This window comes from Scyliorhinus torazame, chromosome 7 (genome assembly GCF_047496885.1).
Source record: "Scyliorhinus torazame isolate Kashiwa2021f chromosome 7, sScyTor2.1, whole genome shotgun sequence".
NCBI lineage: Eukaryota > Metazoa > Chordata > Chondrichthyes > Carcharhiniformes > Scyliorhinidae > Scyliorhinus > Scyliorhinus torazame.
Genome location: NC_092713.1, coordinates 117,179,985 through 117,202,649, shown reverse-complemented (window position 1 = coordinate 117,202,649; position 22,665 = coordinate 117,179,985). Strand labels below are relative to the sequence as shown.

Sequence of the window (22,665 nt, the reverse complement as noted above, 5' to 3'; positions counted from 1 at the left end):
GTCTGCAGGTTCTCCCTGTGTCTGCGTGGGTTTCCTCCGGATGCTCCGGTTTCCTCCCACAAGTCCCGAAAGACGTGCTAGGGGCTGATTTAGCATACTGGGCTAAATAGCTGGCTTGTAATGCAGAACAAGGCAGCAGCGCGGGTTCAATTCCCATACCAGTCTCCCCGAACAGGTGCCGGAATGTGAGACTAGGGGCTTTTCACAGTAACTTCATTGAAGCCTACTTGTGACAAGCTATTATTATTACTATTATTATTATTATTATTATTATTATTATTATTAGAATTGGATATTCTGAATTCTCCCTCCGTGTACCCAAACAGGCGCCGGAATGTGGCGACTGGGGGCTTTTCACAGTAACTTCATTGCAGTGTTAATGTAAGCCTACTTATGGCACCAGTAACTATGATTATTATTACTAACTTGACTCACCCAGATATTTCCAGTGATCTTGGAAAAGATTTGGTGGAGATGACTTCACAGTAGAAGACATGAGTAATATCCCAACAATTCCGGAGAGTCAGGGGCAGAGTTGAATATGGTAGCCATCACAAAGGAGAAAGTGCTAGAGAAACTAAGAGGTCTAAAAATTGATAAATCTCCGGGCTCAGATGGGCTACATCCGAGAGTTCTAAAGGAGATAGCTGAAGAAATAGTGGAGGCGTTAGTTATGATCTTTCAAAAGTCACTGGAGTCAGGGAAAGTCCCAGAGGATTGGAAAATCGCTGTTGTAACCCCCCTGTTCAAGAAGGGAACAAGGAAAAAGATGGAAAATTATAGGCCAATTAGCCTAACCTCGGTTGTTGGCAAGATTCTAGAATCCATTGTCCAGGATGAGATTTCTAAATTCTTGGAAGTGCAGGGTCAGATTAGGCCAAGTCAGCATGGACTTAGTAAGGGGAGGTTGTGCCTGACAAACCTGTTAGAGTTCTTTGAAGAGATAACATTAGGTTAGACCAAGGAGAGCCAATGGATGTTATCTATCTTGACTTCCAAAAGGCCTTTGATAAGGTGCCTCACGGGAGAATGCTGAGTAAAATAAGGGCCCATGGTATTCGAGGCAAGGTACTAACATGGATTGACGATTGGCTGTCAGGCAGAAGGCAGAGAGTTGGGATAAAAGGTTCTTTTTCGGAATAGCAACCGGTGACGAGTGGTGTCCGCAGGGTTCAGTGTTGGGGCCACAGCTGTTCTCTTTATATATTAACGATCTAGATGACGGGACTGATGGCATTCTGGCTAAGTTTGCCGATGATACAAAGATAGGTGGAGGGGCAGGTAGTATGGAGGAGGTGGGGAGGCTGCAGAAAGATTTAGACCGTTTAGGAGAGTGGTCTAAGAAATGGCTGATGAAATTCAATGTGGGCAAGTGCGAGGTCTTGCACTTTGGAAAAAAGAATAGAGGCGTGGACTATTTTCTAAACTGTGTCAAAATTCATAATGCTGAAGTGCAAAGGGACTTGGGAGTCCTAGTCCAGGATTCTCTAAAGGTAAACTTGCAGGTTGAGTCCGTAATTAAGAAAGCAAATGCAATGTTGTCATTCATCTCAAGAGGCTTGGAATATAAAAGCAGGGATGTACTTCTGAAGCTTTATAAAGCATTAGTTAGGCCCCATTTAGAATACTGTGAGCAATTTTGGGCCCCACACCTCAGGAAGGACATACTGGCACTGGAGCGGGTCCAGCGGAGATTCACACGGATGATCCCAGGAATAGTCGGCCTAACATACGATGAACGTCTGAGGATTCTGGGATTATATTCATTAGCGTTTAGGAGGTTGAGGGGAGATCTAATAGAAACTTACAAGATAATGAATGGCTTAGATAGGGTGGATGTAGGGAAGTTGTTTCCATTAGCAGGGGAGACTAGGACCCGGGGGCACAGCCTTAGAATAAAAGGGAGTCACTTTAGAACAGAGATGAGGAGAAATTTCTTCAGCCAGAGAGTGGTGGGTCTGTGGAATTCATTGCCACAGAGGGCGGTGGAGGCCGGGACGTTGAGTGTCTTTCAGACAGAAGTTGATAAATTCTTGATTTCTCGAGGAATTAAGGGCTATGGAGAGAGAGCGGGTAAATGGAGTTGAAATCAGCCATGATTGAATGGTGGAGTGGACTCGATGGGCCGAATGGCCTTACTTCCGCTCCTATGTCTTATGGACTTCCCTTCTGGTTAACTGGTGCAAATAAGAATAAATTGGTGGTAGGAAGCGTATTTCTGGAAAAAGTCTATATTTCACTTTTAAAAAAAAAAAAAAAATTTAGAGTACCCAATCCTTTTGTTCCAATTAAGGGGCAATTTTAGCGTGGTCAATCCACCTGCTCTGCATATCTTTGGGTTTTGGGGATGAGACCCACGCAGACATGGGGAGAATGTGCAATTCCACACAGACAGTGGGCTGGCATCGAACCTGGGTTCTTGGTGCCGTGAGGCAGCAATGCTAGCCACTGTGCCACCGTGCAGCCCTGCAAACCTTTCATGTTGAAACTATTGTTTTCAATATATGAAAGGTAAGGCATGCTCTTAACTAGATTTAGTAATCCACAGCTGATTCAAACAACTAGCTATTACTGTAGTTCATTGGAATCACCGTGGAATTGCTCAAATTCAGAGATTTAGATAATCAGCTTTGTAATTGTTCCTCTTCTGCACCCATTAAATTGAGAACAAGATATTTATCTTTTAACATTTCACTATGGTATGTTAAGCGTAATAGAGTGAACAATAATTTTTAGGTTTTTAATATGTATTTATAGGTAGGTATGCGCTGGATAGAGTTTTGCTTTTATATTCCTGTTGCGAGAGAGCACAAAGCTGATGTGCTTCCCCCCGCCCCGGGTTGCTGCTGCTGTCTTTCCTGTTTTCCCTTGTAGCTCTGCGAGATAGTCAAGGAACGGTTGCCACCGCCTGGTGAACCCTTGAGCCGAACCACTTAGTGCGTATTTTATTCGCTCCCATTTCATGAACCCTGCCATGTCGTTTATCCAGGCCTCCACGCCCGGGGGTTTGGCTTCTTTCCACATAAGTAGAATCCTTCGCCGGGCTACTAGGGACGCAAAGGCCAAAACATCGGCCTCTCTCGCCTCCTGCACTCCCGGCTCCTCTGCAACCCCAAATATAGCCAACCCCCAGCTCGGTTCGACCCGGACCCCCACCACCTTTGAGATCACTCTTGCCACACCCACCTAGAACCCATGCAATACCGGACATGACCAAAACATGCGAGTGTGGTTCGCCGGGTTTCCCGTGCACCTCCCGCACCTATCCTCCACTCCAAAAAAATCAACTCAGCCTTGCTCCCGTCATATGCGCCCTGTGTAGAACCTTGAATTGGATCAGGCTAAGCCTGGCACACGAGGACGAGGAATTTACCCTACTTAGGACATCTGCCCACAGCCCCTCCTCAATCTCTTCCCCCAGCTCCTTCTCCCATTTACCCTTCAGCTCCTCTACCATCGTCTCCCCCTCGTCTCTCGTTTCCCAGTATATATCGGACACTTTACCTTCACCGACACATGCCCCCGAAATCACTCTGTCCTGGATCCCTTGCACCGGGAGCTGCGGAAATTCCCTCACCTGTTGCCTCGCAAATGCCCTCACTTGCATATATTGGAAGGCATTCCCAGGTGGCAACCCGTATTTTTCTACCAATGCTCCCAAACTCGCGAACGTCCCGGCCAAGAACAAGTCCTTCGACTTCCCAATTCCTGCTCGCTGCCAAGATTGGAATCCCCCATCTATCCTCCCCGGGACGAACCTGTGATTGTTCCTTATCTGGGACCACACCGAGGCACCCGTCACTCCCCTATGTCATCTCCACTGCCCCCAAATCTTCAAAGTCGCCCCCACTACTGGATTTGTGGTGTATTTTTTCGGGGGGAACGGTAACGGCGCCGTCGCCAGTGCTTTTAAACTTGTTCCCTTACAGGACGCCATCTCCAGCCTTTTCCACGCCGCCCCTTCTTCTTACCTCATCCACTTACATATCATGGACACGTTGGCAGCCGAATAATAGTCACTCAGACTCGGCAGTGCCAGTCCCCCTCTGTCCCTACTGCGCTGCAGGAACCCCCTCTTTACCCTCGGGGTCTTTCCAGCCCACACAAAGTGCATAATACTCCTGTCCACTTTCTTGAAAAAGGCCTTTGTAATCAGTATGGGGAGGCACTGAAACACGAAAAGAAACCTCGGGATGACCACCATTTTAACCGCCTGTACTCCGCCCGCCAATGACAAGGGCACCATGTCCCACCTCTTAAAGTCCTCCTCCATCTGCTCTACCAGTCGCGTCAAGTTAAGTTTATGCAAGGTTCCCCAGTTCCTGGCCACCTGGATCCCTAGATATCGAAAATCCCTTGCTACTCTCCTCAGCGGCAGATCGTCTATCCCCCTGCCCTGTTCCCCAGGGTGCATCACAAAAAGTTCACTCTTTCCCATATTCAATTTATATCCCGAGAACTCTCCAAACTCCCTGAGTGTCTGCATTGTCTCTGGCATCCCCTCCACTGGGTCCGCCACATATAGCAGCAAATCATCCGCATATAATGACACCCGATGTTCCTCTCCCCCTCTGAGCACTCCCTTCCACTTCTTAGAGCCCCTCAGCGCTATGGCCAATGGCTCGATTGCCAACGCGAACAGTAACGGGGACAGGGGGCACCCCTGTCTTGTGCCCCTATGTAATCGGAAATAGTCGGATCGTTGCCTGTTTGTGACCATGCTTGCCACCGGGGCCCCATACAGGAGCTGAACCCATCTGATGAACCCCTCTCCAAATCCAAATCTCTTCAGTACCTCCCACAGGTAGTCCCACTCCACTCTATCAAATGCCTTTTCTGCATCCATCGCCACCACTATCTCCGCCTCCCCCTCCAGTGGGGGCATCATCATCACCCCCAGCAACCTTCGTATATTGGCATTCAATTGCCTCCCTTTAACAAACCCTGTCTGGTCGTCATGTACCACCCCTGGGACACAGTCCTCTATCCTTGTCGCCATCGCTTTGGCTAGTAACTTGGCATCTACATTTAGGAGGGAGATGGGCCTGTATGACCCGCACTGCAGCGAGTCTTTGTCTCGTTTCAGGATCAACGATATCGTCGCCTCCGACATTGTCGGGGGTAGTGTCCCCCTTTCCTTAGCCTCATTGAAGGTTCTCGTCAGGAGTGGGGCCAGTAGGTCCACATATATTTCCTGTAAAATTCCACCGGGAACCCATCTGGTCCCGGGGCCTTTCCTGCCTGCATGTTCCCAATTCCTTTTAATCACCTCCTCCACCTCAATCTGCGCTCCCAAACCTGCCACCTCCTGCTCCTCAACCCTCGGGAACTCCAGCTGGCCCAGGAAGTGTATCATTCCCTCTTTCCCCTCCGGGGGTTGGGACTTATACAGCCTCTCATAAAATGACTTAAACACCCCGTTCACCCTCCCTGCTCTCTGCTCCAGCCTTCCCTCCCCGTCCCTAACTCCTCCGATCTCTCTCGCCGCCCCCCTCTTCCTAAGTTGTTGGGCCAGCAATCGGCTCGCCTTTTCCCCATATTCGTATTGTATTCCCTGTGCCTTCCTCCACTGCGTCTCCGCCTTACCCGTGGTCAGCAGGTCAAATTCCGTCTGTAGTCTCCGTCTTTCCCTGTATAGCCCTTCATCCGGGGCCTCCGCATATTGCCTATCCACCCTCAGAATCTCCCCAATCAGTCTCTCCCTTTCTTTACCCTCTTGTTTCCCCCTGTGGGCTCTTATGGAAATCAGCTCCCCCCTAACCACCGCCTTCAACGCCTCCCATACTACTCCCACCTGGACCGCTCCATCATCATTGACCTCTAAGTATCTTTCAATATATCCCCTTACCCTTCCACATACCCCCTCGTCCGCCAACAGTCCCATGCCTAATCTCCAAAGTGGGCGCTGCTCCTTCTCCTCTCCTAGATCCAGATCCACCCAATGTGGGGCGTGATCTGAAACGGCTATAGCCGAATATTCCGTTCCTACCACTTTTGGGATCAGCGCCCTTCCTAGGACAAAAAAGTCTATCCGGGAGTATACTTTATGGACGTGGGAGAAGAAGGAAAACTCTTTACTCCTCGGTCTAGCAAATCTCCAGGGATCTACTCCTCCCATCTGCTCCATAAACCCCTTGAGCACCTTGGCCGCTGCCGGCCTCCTCCCGGTCCTAGATCTGGACCGATCCAGCCCTGGGTCCAGCACCGTGTTGAAGTCCCCCCCCCCCCCCCCCCCCATTACCAAATTTCCCATCTCTAGGTCCGGGATGCGCCCCAACATACGCTTCAAAAACCCGCGTCATCCCAGTTCGGGGCATACACGTTCACCAGCACCACCGCCTCACCTTGCAATCTGCCATTTACCATCACGTACCTGCCCCCACTGTCCACCACTATGGTCTTAGCCTCAAACGATACCTGTTTCCCCACCAGTATTGCCACCCCTCTATTTTTCGTATCTAAGCCTGAGTGGAATACCTGTCCCACCCATCCTTTCCTTAATCTGACCTGATCCGCCAATTTCAGGTGCGTCCCCTGAACCATAACCACATCCGCCTTCAGTCTCTTTAGGTGCGCAAATACCCTTGCCCTCTTAATCGGCCCATTCAGCCCTCTCACGTTCCACGTGATCAACCGGGTTGGGGGGCCCTTTACCACCGCCCCCCCTGCCCCCATCGTCGCCTAGCCATCCCCTTTTTTAAACCAGCTCCTCACCCGGGTCCCACGCACCCGTTTGTCCCCCAGACGGCGCCCTCCCGTCCCGACCATCCCATCCCGTATCAGCTCCCCCTTACCCTCAGCAGCAGCAACCCAGTTAATCCCCCCCCCCCCGCTAGATTCCCTTCTAGCTTGATTGCTCCCCCCATATTGCTTCCGGGAGTCAGCAAACTCTGGATGACCTCGGCTTCCCCCGTTTACCCTTGGCCTCCCTGCGTGTTTGGCCCCCTTCCTTCCTGCGCCCACTTTTCCCGCTGCAATTTCCATAGCGCGGGGGGGAAAAAACCCACGCTTCCCTCTCGGCCCCGCCCCTCGTGGCGCAGCTCCCTCTGCCCTTCCCTGTTCCCTTCCCCACCGGCGCCCACATTTCTTTGTGTGTCCCCCCCCCCTCGGGGGGGGGGGGGGGGGGGGGGGAAGGAATTCTCCCGTCTAACATTTTTACAGATAAACCCTCCCCTCTCCCCCCTTTGCATTTCTTTGCCACCACCTCGCTACTTCTTTCCAAACATCAATTCCTCAAATCTAGTCCAACTTCTCTTCTTGAATAAATGTCCACGCCTCCTCTGCCGTCTCGAAGTAGTGGTGTTTGCCCTGGTGTGTAACCCACAGTCTTGCCGGCTGCAGCATTCCAAATTTTACTTTCTTCCTGTGGAGCACCGCCTTGGCCCGATTGAAACTCGCCCTCCTTCTCGCCACCTCCGCACTCCAATCTTGATACACGCGGATTACCGCGTTCTCCCACCTGCTACTCCGTGTCTTCTTCGCCCATCTCAGGACCATCTCCCTGTCCTTGTAGCAGTGGAACCTCACCACTATTGCTCGCGGTATTTCCCCTGCCTTTGGTCTTCTCACAAGGACCCGGTATGCTCCCTCCACTTCCAGGGGGCCCGTCGGGGCCTCAGCTCCCATTAAAGTATGGAGCATCGTACTCACATACGCCCCAACATCAGCTCCCTCTGTCCCTTCGGGAAGACCCAAAATCCTTAGATTCTTCCTCCTCGAGCTATTTTCCAGGGCTTCCAGCCTTTCTATGCACCTCTTATGTCGTGCCTTGTGCGTCTCCGTCTTCACCACCAAGCCCTGTATCTCGTCTTCATTCTCGGCTGCCTTTGCCTTCACTCCACGGAGCTCCATCGCCTGGGTCGTTTGCGTCTCCTTCAATCCCTCAATCGCCAGCAACATCGGCGCCAGCACCTCCTTCTTGAGCTCCTCCACACATCGTCGGAGGAACTCCTGCTGTTCCGGGCCCCATACCTTCTGGGCTCCCTCAGCCGCCATCTTGCTTCTCCCTTCTCTTATCTGCCGTTGCTCCAGAGGATCCTCCGCAATCTGGCCACTACTATCGCTTCTTTCCATCCACACCCGGGGGGGACTCCTTCCTTTGTCGCCTCACACTGGGTTTGGCCGTAAAAAATTTCCGTTGGGGCTCCCGATAAGAGCCCAAAAGTCCGTTGAAACAGGAGGTGCCAAAACGTGTGGCTTAGCTGGTCATCGCCGCAACCGGAAGTCCAATTCCCGTTTTCTTGCTTTCTTAACTGACAACCTTATGCTGTTTATTTCTGCAACATCCTTGGGTGACTGTCTGTGGAGTTTGCACATTCTCTCCATGTCTACGTGGGTTTCCTCTGGGTGCTCAGGTTTCCTCCCACAGTCCAAAGCTGTGCAGGTTAGTTGGATTGGCAATGCTAAAATTTCCCCTTTGTGTCCAAAGGTTATGGTGGGGTTACTGTGTTACGGGGATAGGTTGGGGGTATGGTTCTGGGGAGGGTGCTTTCTTTGAGGTCGGTGCAGAATTGATGGGCCAAATGGCCTCCTTCAGCTCTGTGTTAGTCTACGATTCCATCTGTTCAATTTTTTAGTATAACTGCCAGAAGTGATTGAACAAAATGTGGCTCAAGGTTGACCTGGAACTGCTTCTAAAGAGTAATTTGCAGGAGAACTTTTATCATAAAAATTCTGTGTTGTCATTGGGACTTTTTTTTAAATTGCAAATGTCAATTTTTTCCAAACACTGATGCTGTGGAAGCTGTCGCTGTCGATCTCGTCGTCATAATTAAGTTATTGAGGTAGATAAAGTGGATGAGGGCAGTGCAGATGTTGTGTATATGTGGACTTTGAAAGAGTGTTTGGTAAATATCACAGAATAGACTTGTTAGCAGATTTGAAAGGGACGATAGCAGCAAATACACAAAATTGGCTATGGGGTAGAAAACAAGAGTTGTGAATGGCTGGCTATTTTTCAGACTGGAAGAAGGTACATTTTTTTCCCCATAAATTTAGAGTACCCAATTTTTTTTTTTTTTCTCCAATTTTAAGGGGCAATTTAGCGTGGCCAATCCACCTAACCTGCACATCTTTGGGTTGTGGGGGTGAAACCCACGCAGACGCAGGGAGAATGTGCAAACTGCACACTGACAGTGACCCAGGGCCGGGATTCAAACCCAGGTCCTCAGCACTGCAGTCCCAATGCTAACCACTGCATAACCCTGCAGCCCTAAAGATACATTTTCAGACTGGAGGAAGGTACATGGTGGAGTTAGCAGTATGCAATAGAATGATTGCTGCTGTTTTTGACACCTATTAATGGCTTGGAGTTTGGGATATAAGACACAATTTCAATATCTGCAGATGAGACAGAATTTGGCAGTGTAATACAGAGTGAAGTAGATGGTAGTAGATTTCTAGTGGACATAGGCAGGCTGGTGCAATGGATGGACATGTGGCAGATGAAATTCAAAGCAGAAAAGTGTGAGATGAAAAATGCTAAATTTCTAAAGGTGGTGCAAGAAAAGAGACACCCGGGGATGTTTGTGCACAAATCTTTGAATGTGTCAGGAAGCTTGACAAAACCTTTAATAAAACATATGGGACTTTGAGCTTTATAAATTTAGACATAAGAATACAAATGCGAGGAAATTATGCTAAATCTAAAAACATTCGTTCGCTGCAGCTGGAGCACCACCACCACGGTTTAGGCACGATCTGAATGATTTGGGGAGGATTCAGAAAAGATTTATTAAAATAGTTCCGGGGTGACGGATAGACTGGAAGAATAACATTGTTCATCTTGAGAGTGGAGAAAGCTTAACGGAGATTTGATTGAGGTGTTTATAATCATGAGTTTTGACAACGTAAATAAAGAGAAACTGTTTCCAGTGGCTGAAGGGGTGATAGCCAGAGGCTTATTTTACACTATTCAATAAAAGTTATTGGATAAATGTACTTTACATAACTGTCGTTGTGGCACGTTGATCCAGTTCCAAAAAATTGGACACCCTTGTAACTTCTGTGCAGAGCGCCAATAGTACCTATCAATTCATATTGGAAGTCCCAGCTTCCTCATTACTGCCGTTATATTTCCCCTGACGATGCCGCATTGAAGAACAGGATGCGCTTGCAATTACATTTCTCATATGTCTGAGGACATAAGCACTGCTGTAAACTAATAGAAGTAATTAAACTGACAATGTGTAAATATTTTGAATCTGTTCCTCGAGTTGGAGCAATGCTGGTGTGTATTTGTCATGTATGCATGCTACTCCCATAGCAGGAGAGAATTGACATTTGTACCTGTCCAATTTACCCTTGAGACAAAGGAGCCTTGAATACTGTTGTCACATATGTACATGCTACTGTTCGAACAGGAGAACTCTGGTGTGCAGTCACATAGGACCATTGTTTAAATGGGGAATAATAACTTGGTAGCAGGTGTAAACACTGGTAAACGGGTTGCATTCCTCAGGCGATGGAATTTCAGGACAAACATCTGTAAATGAGAGGAAAAAACATCTATCAGCAGGTGAAAAAATTGACTTGGTCTCTTTGTATACATTAAGATGAGAGATGTTAAAACTGGGAAAAGGCTCTTTGATATCGATTATTACTTCTGGGATAAGTATAATTAGCATCCGTGTGCATCCAATTATGCCTCCACATCCCCGTCCCTTTCTGACCTGATTGTACATGCTTATTTTTCAGCAGACCAATCATGATTAGGATTCCCTGTAGATTTATTTTTCTTCCACCCCATCGACTTAAAGACAATTCTGCATTTTTTGACTCTCAGGTCCCTTGTACTCGTGCCTCCTTCCTTCCTCACTTGTCTGCACCACTTTCTCCTTTGCCAATGTATTGCTTCCACTTCCTACATCAATTATCTTGTGGTTGTGGTACATCAAGCCCATTTAACGTAGAATCTATGTCGGTATCCGAGATCAATTTTTGTTTTGCCTGAAATGGGATTCAATGTGTACAATAACAGTGTTCACTAATATCTAGGATAGATTGCCATAAACATTTAGTATTGCAGTAACCCTAGCATTCCAATTTAGTGTTGTACAAAAGCACTTGCTAAAGTGAATAAATTCAAATGGAAAAAATTGTTTTAAGGCTCCCAGTGATTCATTGATAAATACAACACATGGTGTGTTACTGAGTGACATGGATTAGGTCCAACTCTTGTGTTGAAGCTAGTTGCTCAGTTGAAGCAATCAGTGCTGTAATAGCTTCACATCTTGGATTAAACAAGGGAATATATCCGATCAAGTTCTTGTTTGTGATGAATATTTGAGGATATGATCAAACTCCAGTATCACATTGTTTAATGGTAAATAGCTTGTTGGTAATGAGCATAAACCTGGTGTTTTCCTGGTCTATGTGGCTCAGTGGCATGCTGCATTATTCTGAGAGAAAATGTTTCCTCCTTTACTGAAGATGCTGACTCATGCTGTGACTTCATTCCTCAACTCTCAATAACATTTCGGTCCTTTCCTCAGAAGATCATTATGAACATGGGTAAGGCATTCAACGGTTAAGAATGTCTAACCCTAATGTGATCTTTTATGTACGTAGGAAAGACTATATAAATCATGGGCTTCCCAATCCCCTCTTTCCCTGAATTGGGAACACTGAGGCTCATTATGTTAGCCCCATCCTGGTATGGCTAGCAGTCCAAACTGGATCCAAGTGTTAGATGTTTCAGGTCACGACTCACTAAAGTACCCTGTGTCGCTCCTATACTGAATTGTTGAGGGAGCTTAAAGGGGAAATTTCACTTTTCCACAAAGGTTAGGAATGCAGTTTCCTAATATTTAGTTAAGGGAGCAAGACTGCAGTTGTTTCCCTCCAAGTTAAAAACTGCACCATTAGAGGCCTCCATCCATGAGCCAATTCATTCATTACAGTGTTTATTTGCTTCCTTGTAATCTTTATGGAAACTGTTCTTTCTTCATGGAATCATTCCTTGGCAAGCAACAGAGGAACCTGAGGAGTGACTTGATTGAGGTGCACAAAGTTATGGGGGCCTTAGATAAAGTAAACCGGGGTCTTGTTTCCCCTAGCAAAGAGGTCAGAGCGCACAGATTTAAGGTGATTGAACCCGAGGGTTTTGAGGGAAAAGTTTTCACCCAGAGGGTGTTGGGTGTCTGGATTGTGCTGCCATAATGGTGGTTGAGGCAGAAACCCTCAACTCATTTAGAAGGTACATGGCTACTGATGGGTGCTGGAAGTTGGGATTAGAGTGGAAGGCTAGTTTTATTCAGCCAGCTTGGATACAATGGGCTTAATGGCCTCTTTCTATGCTGCAACTTTTCTATGGTTTCTAACCTAGGACACATTTTTTAGATGACATCTTCTCTGAAAAAGATATACTTGTCCTCCATCAGTAAACAAAATAGTATTTTTCATGTTTTCTTCCTTCCCTTTCGCCCTCTAGCAGCACTGATTTTATTTTTTTAACTGAGCTATGGAAGGCAACTGCTCTCTCGTATCTTTTCCATTTTTGTGTTCTCGATTTGTACACACAGGGTCCATCATCTAGCAATGAAAGGAACAGACTGAAAAGGCTGTGTATAACATCCTGTCAAATCTTTGAGTCTTGATCATTGAAGGTAATGCGTTGTGTTTTAAAACCGTGAATTAAAAAGAAAACCCTAGGTGGCAGCACATGGAAGAGAAGGAACTTTGATGTGTTGGTGAGGCATCGATGCCTACTGTAAACTACAGCAGCTGGGGAACATTATGCAATCTTTTTATTCCATCTCTGACTGAACTAAACAACAGGAAATCTCAAAAATGTTTACAGCCGATGAAGTATCTCTGATGTGGGGTTACTTCAGTCCTATAGTTCCAGTGTGCAAATGACACCATGTGTGTGCTCACTCACTCAGAAACTGAGCTTGAGGTAATTTATGACTCCTCTGCAGCACAAGGGTAAAATGGGTCTTTCACTAAATGCCTGCAAAACTAAGGTCCTCTTTCAGCCAGCTCCCACAGCAAAATACCTCCAGCAGTCGTTTTAAGATTAACAATGATAACCTGGCAAATGTGGACTATTTCTGTATTTTGGGAGCCTCCTCAACGAAAGCAAACACAGACAAAATTCAATATCACCTCCAATATACCAGCTCGATTTTAGCAACTAAAGAAAGAGCGTTTTGAGTACCAGACTCTCAAACCCAAGACTATGCTCCTGGTTCACCCTGCACACCTGACTTGAACCACTTGTAAGCACTGGAGAAGTACCACCAGCAGTGTCTTCAAAAGATCTTCCAAATCCAATGGCAAGAGTGGCATTGTAGCAGTAGCGTGCACTCCCAAGCTAATTTGCCCAGCGCAGAGGCACAAATCACTCAAAAACAGTCCTGAACAGGAATGTCTTTCGTATGCCTGAAACCAAACTCCTGAAACAATTGTTTGACTTCTAACGTGGCAAGAGACTTCCCTAAAATGTTTCCGTTGTCCTCCTGAATGCCCTCAAAGCATCGCTGAAGAGGTTAAGCATACCCACCGACTCAAGGGAAACCCTGGCTTGTGACCAAACACATCAGGAACATGCAGAAGTCGAGCTGTCAAAGGGAGCACACAAGTCCGCAAACAACCGATCTGCCCACATGTGGCAGAGGCTGCAGGTTGTACATTTGACTTAATGGTCATCTCAAAACCTATCAAACTGGAATTGGAAGCAAGTCATCATCAATCCTGAGGGGCTGCCTAAGAGAATGACTTGTAATTTAGGGAAATACAGCCACCAATATTCACACAGCGATGTGTCTCAAATCACAATGAGATAAATGCTTTAATAATTTATTTTTAGTGAGGAATAAATGTTGACCAAGGTCACTGTGAAAACTCCTCTGATGCCATGAAATATTTTCTATCCACCCAAAGAAGCAGATGAGGCCTTTGTTTAACAATCTACCTGAATGATGGCACCTGAAACAGAAAATGCAGAATATTTTCTGTTCTCGAGTCTTTGAAGTTGGGTTTGAACTCCCAACCTTTCCCATTATATTGAAACATTTTATTCATGTGAACCTGTTGACAGTGTAGTTTTGGAAGTGCGAGAGGTTGTTAGATTGCCAGACCTACTGGTGAGTGCCTCAACAAGAAGAGCCCGTGCCCTCTCCTGCCTCACTCTTTCATTCCCTGTGAATACCTTGGGTTTATGGAAGAGACCCTTGTGTAGTCAATCATATTTTAAACCAGAGGCTGTACAATATGTGGGCCTAGCATTGGAATCTGAAATACAGAAGGTCCATATTCTAGCTGGAAATTACATAGAAAAAAGCAAGTAAATAAGTCGGAGTAAAGGATAGAAGGGGGTCTAATTTATTATTTCTTCATTTTTGGAGGGGGAGAGAACTAAGATTGACAGGGATTCCATACAATGATTAATTGTGCAAAATAAGGCAGTCCAGTGATTCACATTGAGCCTCATCTCACCAATCTTAAAGTCTGCCAGATTGTAGAAGCTCATGCTGACCCATATGAAAGTCACAACACCCAGACTTCCGATGGCGTTATGTTGGGGTTGGGGGGGGGAGGGGGGGACGTGCACAAGATTGCTCTCGCTAGTGGACTTTTTATTTGAGCCCTTTTTGCCCAGTTTCTGGGGGTATTTTGGTTTTTAAAAACCCACTCGTGTACTGGAATAAGATGCCTACATAGAGGAAATTCCCCAAAAGACCAGGGTGAAATAGCCTGAAAGCAGAATTTCATTGACTGAATCGGAGGCTTCTCGGGGCTCGTCGGTGGAGAAAATGGCACAGGCAGCTTCTCCACTCCATTAGCGGCCGAGATGCTTTCCAGCATCCTGGCAGCAGAAGTTAAGAAGCAAAGGCAGGTAGTGTCGGAGGACCTCCGCAAGTTGATGGAAGAGGCCCTGGCTCCCATTCAGTTGGTGTTGGAGAAGACCAATGAGACTGTAGAAGCGCATGGTGACAAGATACATGATGTAGAGGTGTCTCTTTCGAAGCATAGTGACAAGATTGTCCCTCTGGAAGCGGGAATGTCTCTGACTGAGGCAAATAAAGCGCCAATGGCCAAAGTGAATGTTATAGAGAATCGTTCAAAGGGGCAAAATATCTGTGTTGTGGGGTTGCTAGAAGGGATGGAAGGCACAAATCCCACAAGAGTATTTTGCGAAGGTGTTTGGGAAGATGGTAGGGGGGAGGGGGGTGGACTTGCATTCCCCCTCGAGCTGGATCAAGCCCACCAGGCACTCTGGGCTGGTGAACCACCGCGAGCATTTGCTGCGAAACTTCGCAGCTTTTAGGGAAAGGGGCGGGTCCTGAGAATGGCAAAGGAGCATCACAATTACAAATGGGAAGGCCACCCCATCGGGCTTTATCAGGATGTGGGAGCAAAGAAGCGGGCAGCATTCAACAAGCCAAAGCCGTCCTGTGTAAAAGTGGAGTCCGTTTTGGGTGGTGTACCAGTTGTGGCTAAGAGTGACCTTTCAAGGGGAAAGACTTTTCTTTGATGCACCGATGCACAAAAAAAGGAACATGTGCTGGTTGTGGGTTGATTTTGAGGTGTTGGAGGTGGATATGGGGAATCGTTGAGGTTCCTTGTTCGTATTTGCAATTCTGTACTCTTGTGTGGGTTGAATGTTTTGCAAGTTCGACTTAGGTGGGGCGATTTTATTCTATGGGGGACTTTGATCTAATTGTTATAACTGTTGTGAAAATGTATAGCTCCCTGTTGGAGTACTATATTTTAAGTGGTTTTTATACTTTGTATCTTTTTTTCAGTTAGCATTTTTCTTCACTCTTGGGGGGAGCTGCCCTGCTAGCTGAAGCATTAGCTCATGGGAGTGGTGTGGTAGGGGTCATTACGGCTCATTATATTTAGATACTGAGCTTAGTGTTTTTGTTCTGTTCGGGGTTAGGTTTATTAGAAGTAGGTTTTAGTGGATTTTGTTTGTCTTACTGTTTTATGTATGTATATTTGGGTCTGGTATTGTTCGAGGGAGTGGGAGGAGGGGTAGTTTGTTGACGGTGACTGCAGATTTTTCTTTGTTTATTCTTGTTAGTGGGTTTGGAGGCCATCTTGGATGGGCCTGTTTGCTGTATTTGCAATGGAACTGTTGGACAATCCCTCTTGGTGAAAATGGCTGACTCCAGATTAGAGGGGAGAGGGGAGGCGGGAGGCCCCCAATTCACTTGGTCACCCAGAATGTCAGGGGGTTGAATGGCCCAGTAAAAGGGTCGAGGGTATTTGCTCACCATAAAAGTTTGAATGCTAATGTGGTGTTTCTGCAGGAGACTCCATGCCGGATCAGAGACCAGATGTGGGGGTAGCACAGTGGTTAGCACAGTTGTTTCACAGCTCCAGGGTCCCAGGTTCGATTCCCGGCTTGGGTCACTGTCTGTGTGGAGTCTGCACATTCTCCCCATGTGTGTGTGGGTTTCCTCCGGGTGTTCCGGTTCCTCCCAGAGTCCAAAGATGTGCGGGTTAGGTGGATTGGCCATGGTAATTTTCCCTTTAGTGTCCAGATAGTTTAATTGGGGTTACTGGGTTAAGGGGATGGGGTGGAGAAGGCGTGTGCTTGAGTGGGGTGCTCTTTCCAAGGGCTGGGGCAGACTCGATGAGCCAAATGGCCTCCTTCTGCACTGTAAATTCTATGATTCTATGAAGGATTTATGTGCGGAAGGAGGCCATTCGGCCCATTGAGTCTGCACCAGCTCTTAGAAAGAGCACCCCACTTAAGCCCACACTTCCACCCTAGCCCTGTAAACCAGTAACTCCACCTAACCTAAGGGCAATTTATCATGGCCAATCCATCTAACATGCACATCTTTGGACTGTGGGAGGAAACCGGAGCACCCGGAGGAAACCCATGCACACACTGGGAGAGCGTGCAGACTCCGCACAGACAGTGACTCAAGCTAGGAATCGAACCCGAGACCCTGGGGTTGTGAAGCAACTGTGCTAACCACTGTGCTACCATGCTGCCCACCAGGTTGCGGAAGTGATGGGTGGGACAAGTTTTTCATTCTGATTTTGATGGTAGGGCGCAGCAATTTTAATTAATAAAAAGGTTAAATTTTCTGCTGCTATTATCTTGGCAGACCCCAATGATAGATGTGTTATTATGGGTCTCTGGCAGGGACCTCAGTGGTCCTGGTTAATATCTGTACTCCAAACAGGGACGATATGGGTTTTATTATCAAGCTACTAGCATCCATCCCTGATTTGAATTTGCATCAGCTAATCTTGGTGGGGAGGCAAAGGCATTGTTGGGTTTCATCAAGCAGATTGGGGAGTGGAGAGGGGGGTGGGGAGGAGAAGAGAGGTGGGCAGATCCGTGCCATTTTTTTGCATCTGGTTGATGAAGATTTTTATTTCTTCTCCCATGTCCACCAGGTGTACTCACATATTGACATTTTTGTGAGAGGTACGTCTCTCCTCCCTTCGGTGGAGAGGGTGGGTTACTCGGCGAGTGATTTCTGACCATGCCCCACAATTTGTTGATTTGGCCGAGGTAGAGGACAGGTGTGTAATGTGTTCGGGGAGCCCAGCAAACCACGCCCATATGTTCTGGGCGTGTCCGGCATTTGCGGGGTTTTGGGGGGGCTTCGCAAAGGCTATGTCCAAGGTCTTGTATACTCTGGTAAAACCGAGCTGGGAGATAGCAATATTTGGGGTGTCAGACGAGCCGGGAGTTCAGGTCCTTCCCAACATCCACCATGGAGATTGGATACGGCATAGTTTTTTTAAAAATATGTTTATTCAAAGTTTTTCAATAATTTTTACAAAACACTCCAAAAAGGAAAGAAAATATACAAAAGAAAAATAAAAAGAGCAATACGCCAACAAGTAAAGCAACTTAATCCTCTAACCCTTAAACGATTTAACAAATTAAGAACAAAATGGGGCAAACGCCCCTTACATAAGCCAAAACAGCTGCTATTGACCTCCACCTAACACGCCGCGAGAAAGTCAAGGAACTGTTGCAATCGCCCGGAGAACCCCTGCACAGACCCTCGCAAGGCAAACTTTATCCTCTCCAACTTGATGAACCCTGCCATGTCATTGATCCAAGCCTCCACGCTTGGGGGCTTCGCGTCCCTCCACAGTAGTAAGATCCTTCTCTGGACTACCAAAGAGGCAAAGGCCAGAACTCCGGCCTCTTTCAGCTCCTGCACTCCCAGCTCGTCTGACACCCCAAATATTGTTATCCCCCAGCTCGGTTTTACCCGAGTGTCCAAGACCTTGGACATGACCTTTGCGAAGCCCCCCAAAAACCCCGCAAACGCCGGACATGCCCAGAACATATGGGCGTGGTTTGCTGGGCTCCCCGAACACATCACACACCTGTCCTCGACCCCAAAAAACTTACACATCCTCGCCCCTGTCATATGCACCCTGTGAACCACTTTAAACTGGACCAAGCTGAGCCTGGCGCAAGACGAGGAGGAATTAACCCTGCCCAGGGCATCAGCCCACAGGCCCTCATCCAGTTCCTCCACAGGCCCTCATCCAGCTCCTGGATATGCATAGTTAGCAGACAAGGGATTTTGCGAAAGTATGTCCACCGTCATTGGGGAACATATTAAATTTCATAAAAGTGAGTTTATCTTGCCTTCTATGATGTGGGAAGCCCTTAAGGTGGTTATCAAGGGGAGATAATTTCCTACAAAGCGCAAATGGAAAGGACTGTGAGGGTGTAGCGGCAGAGGTTGGTGGACTCCATCCTTGAGGTGGAACATCAATACTCACTTGCCCCAACCCCAGAGTTGCTGGAAAACAGGAAAAAGCTGCAGACACGGGCGCTGGGCCAGCTGCGACGTTCGAGGGAAAAGGTCAGTCATCTTTTAGCTCCCAGCTGAGGCGGCTGGCAGCTTCTCGGGAGATTGCACAGATAAGGGGCTCGAGTGGCAGTCTGGTTTCCGCCCCACTTGAGGTCAATACAGTTTTTGAAACATTTTATCAGGATATCTATAGTTCGGAGCCCCCGGCGAAGAGTTCGGCCATGATGGATTTTTTGGATGGGTTACCCATCCAGTGGTGGAGCGGATGAGGTGGGGAAGTGTTGAAATCCCCATTGGGCCCAAAAGAAATTCATAAAGGTATTGGGTTGATGCCGAAGGGTAAAGCTCCTGGTCCTGATGCCTTTCCCCATTGAATTTTATAAGGAGTTTGCGGAACAATTAATTCTAGATATGTTTAATGACCCCTTGTTCCGGGGTTCATTGCCCGTTGCGCAGGCCTCTATTTCCCTGACCTTTAAGGACAAGGACCCTACGGAATGTGGGTCGTATCGACCTATTTCACTTTTGAATGTGGACACAAAGTTACTCGTAAAAGTGTTGGCACTGCAGTTGGAGTCCTGTCTCGCAGAGGTGATCTCAGAAGACCAGGCAAGCGTTGCCATGGGTTGGCCAATGTACGACTGTTGTTTCCCTGGACGCAGAAAAAGCATTGGATAGGGGGGAGTGGGGTATCTCTCTTGAGATTCTTGGGAGGTTTGCATTTGGGCAAAAGTTTATATCCTGGATTTGATTACTTTATAGGGTTCCCTTCGCTATACACAAAGGCTTTGAACTCTGGCTACTTCCCACTGAACAGGGAGGGGCATGAGGCAATGATGTCCATTGTCTCCATTCCTATTTACTTTAGCAATAGAACCTCTTGCCGTAGCGCTGAGGACTTCCAGCAAGTGGAGGGGGATAAATCAGGGATGGATGGAGCATAGGATGTCCTTGTACAGAGATGGTTCTGCTTCTTTATATTATGAACCCAGTATCCACTATGGATGAGATAATGAAGCTACTTAGGATTGTTGGCTCCTTCTCTGGCTATATGTTGAATTTGGATAAGAGCGAATAACTCCTGGTTAACACCCTGGGGAGGGGAGCCCATCGAGCTTTCAATATCTGTGTGGCCCACTATTGGGCCTCGCTTCATAAATTGAATTATACTAGTCTGATCAATGGGGTCAAATTTTACTTCCAGAAGTGGGATAACCACCCCTTGTCCTTGTCGAGCAGGGTTCAGACTATTACAATTAATGTGCTCCCGAGATTTTAATTTCTTTTTCAGTGTCTTTCCATTTTTCTCCCCAGGTGTTCTTTGTCAGAATTAACAAATTAATGTCCTCTTTCATTTGGATGGGTAAGATCCCAAGGATCCTTAAGGCGTTATTCTAGAGAGATAGATGGTCAGGAGGCTTGGCTTTATCCAATTTGTGATTTCATTATTGGGCAGCCAATATTGAGAATGTACTGGGGTGGTTTAGATCATAGAATCTACAGTCCAGAATAAGGCCATTAGGCCCATCGAGTCTGCACTGGTCCTTGGAAAGAGCACCCTACATAAGCCCACGCCTCCATCCTCCACCCTATCCCCATAACCCAGTGACCCCACCAACCCTTTTGGATACTCAGGCAATTTATCATGACCAATCCACCTAACCTGCACATCTTTGGACTGTGGGAAGAAACCGGAGCACCCGGAGGAAACCCACGCAGACCCTGGAAGTGCAGATTTCACACAGATAGTCACCCGCGGCCAGAATTGAACCCGGATCCCTGGAGCTGTCAGGAGCAGTGCTAACCACTGTGCCAACGTGCTGGCCTTTTTGATTAGTGATCTGGGTTCCATATGGGGGCAAATGAAGGTGAGTTCTCGTAGGTGTTCCAGCCTCTGGGCATTAGTGATTGCATCGTTGCCTTTATCTCCTGCAATATTTACTTTTTTTTAAATTTAGAGTACCCAATTCATTTTTCCAATTAAGGGGCAATTTATTGTGGCCAATCCACCTAGCCCCCACATTTTTTGGGTTGCGGGGCGAAACCCACGCAAACCTGCAATATTTACTCTAATCTGGTAGTGGTGTCCACCCTGAGAACCTGGAAGCAGTTCAGAGAGCATTTTAAAGTTAACCCAATATCTTTTGCTGGCCCCTATCTTTTTTAAAATAAATTTAGAGTACCCAATTATTTTTGTTGCAATTAAGGGGAAAATTAGCATGGCCAATCCACCTACACTACACATCTTGGGGTTGTTGGGGTGAGATCCACGCAGACATGGCGAATATGCAAACTCCGCATGGACAGTGATCCGGGGCCGGGATCAAACCCGGGTGCTCAATGCTGCGAGGTAAAAGTGCTAACCATCGCCCTCACTGGCCCCGATCTGCAGTAATCGCCATTTTTTGCCAGCATGTTTAGACTCTATGTTTAGGTCGTGTAAGGGTTTGGAGAGATTTCGGGACTTGTTCATGGAGGGAAGGTTTGCCAGCTTTAAAGAGCTGTCTGAAAAATGTCGAACTCTCAGCTCCAATCTGTTTAGATATTTTCAGATTCACGATTTTTTACGTAAGGCTTTTCCCTCTTTTCCGTTGGCACCACCCTCCTTCCTGTTGAAGAGGAATTTGACCTCGGCCGGCCCTGGTGCGGGAAGCATTTTATGTATTTGTGGCCAGATGCTATTAGCGGAGTTGGCTGCATTGGATGAGGCGAAGGTGAGATGGGAGGGTGAATTGGGTCCTATTCTAGATGATGAGATATGGAGCGAGGCTCTTCTCAGGGTCAAATCCACATCATCTTGCACTCAGCCTAGCCTGATCCAATTCAAGGTGATGCACAGGGCTCATCTGACAAAGGCGAGGGTAAACCTTTTTTCTCTGCAGTGGAGGACAGGTGTGTGTGTGTGTGTGTTGTTCTCGAGGGGCCGGCTAGCCACACTCATTTGTTCTGGCCTTGTCCCAGGTTAATGAGCTTCTGGGGTCTCCTTCAGCACCATGTCAGAGAGACTTAATGCCGATCTGCAGCCATGTCCATTGATGGCCGGTTTCAGGGTATCAGACTTGCTGGTGCTGCAGATGGGGGCTGAAGGTGGATGTCCTTGCCTTTGCCTCGTTAATAGCCCGGAGACGAGTTCTGCTTAGATGGAGATCTTCCGCTTCGCCCAGTGCCTTGGCTTGGTTGGGTGACCTTGTTATTTTTACATTTGGAAAAGGTCAAATACACCATTAGGGGGTCGGGAGAAGGGTTCTACCTAAGATAGCAGCCATTAATTTGCTTTTTTAAAGAGTTGGTTACCGACAGTTGTTAAGGGAGTTGGTTAAGTTAATTGGGGTTCTTCATTGTTTATTGCATTCTTTTTGCATTGTAACTTGGACTAACTGCTTTATATTATTTGTTTATAATGGAAAATGTTTCAATAAAAATACTTTACAAAAAGACACAACACCCAGTTCAAATCAGAAGGGATTACATTATGTTGAAGCTAGACATTGGGCAGTATTGACACATACTTGAACATAAAATGCTTGGCCCAAACACAGGGGTCACTAGAACTACTGTACAAAGGAGAATATAAGGCCAACACAATCAGCTAAAGCAACACCGATTGGAAATCAACGCTGGAACAATCTGGATTTCCAGTGGCCAGTTTCCTTGGTGCCTTTACCCCGAGGAATTGGGAAGCTGCTAATTGAGTCTTGTGTCGAATGAAACGTGATCTAATTCTAGGAAGGGTATTATTACTGAATGAAACAAATGGGAGCAAGAATATGTTTTTCAGAATTTTAAACAAGGAAGAATTTGGGAAAATTAAATTATTGCAACATATTTAAACTCCAATGGGGAAAGTTTAATACTTAAACTAGAAGTAAGTAGCAGTTAGATGGTCCTTTTTTGTTTTCAAAGAATAACCCAG

General features: G+C 47.0%; 1 protein-coding gene across 4 annotated transcripts in view; it reads left to right on the top strand.

Moving 5' to 3' along the window:
* keap1b (kelch-like ECH-associated protein 1b) overlaps positions 1 to 22,665 on the top strand; it is an 83,540-nt gene that overhangs the window by 34,206 nt on the left and 26,669 nt on the right. The gene's annotated exons all lie outside the window — the stretch shown is intronic.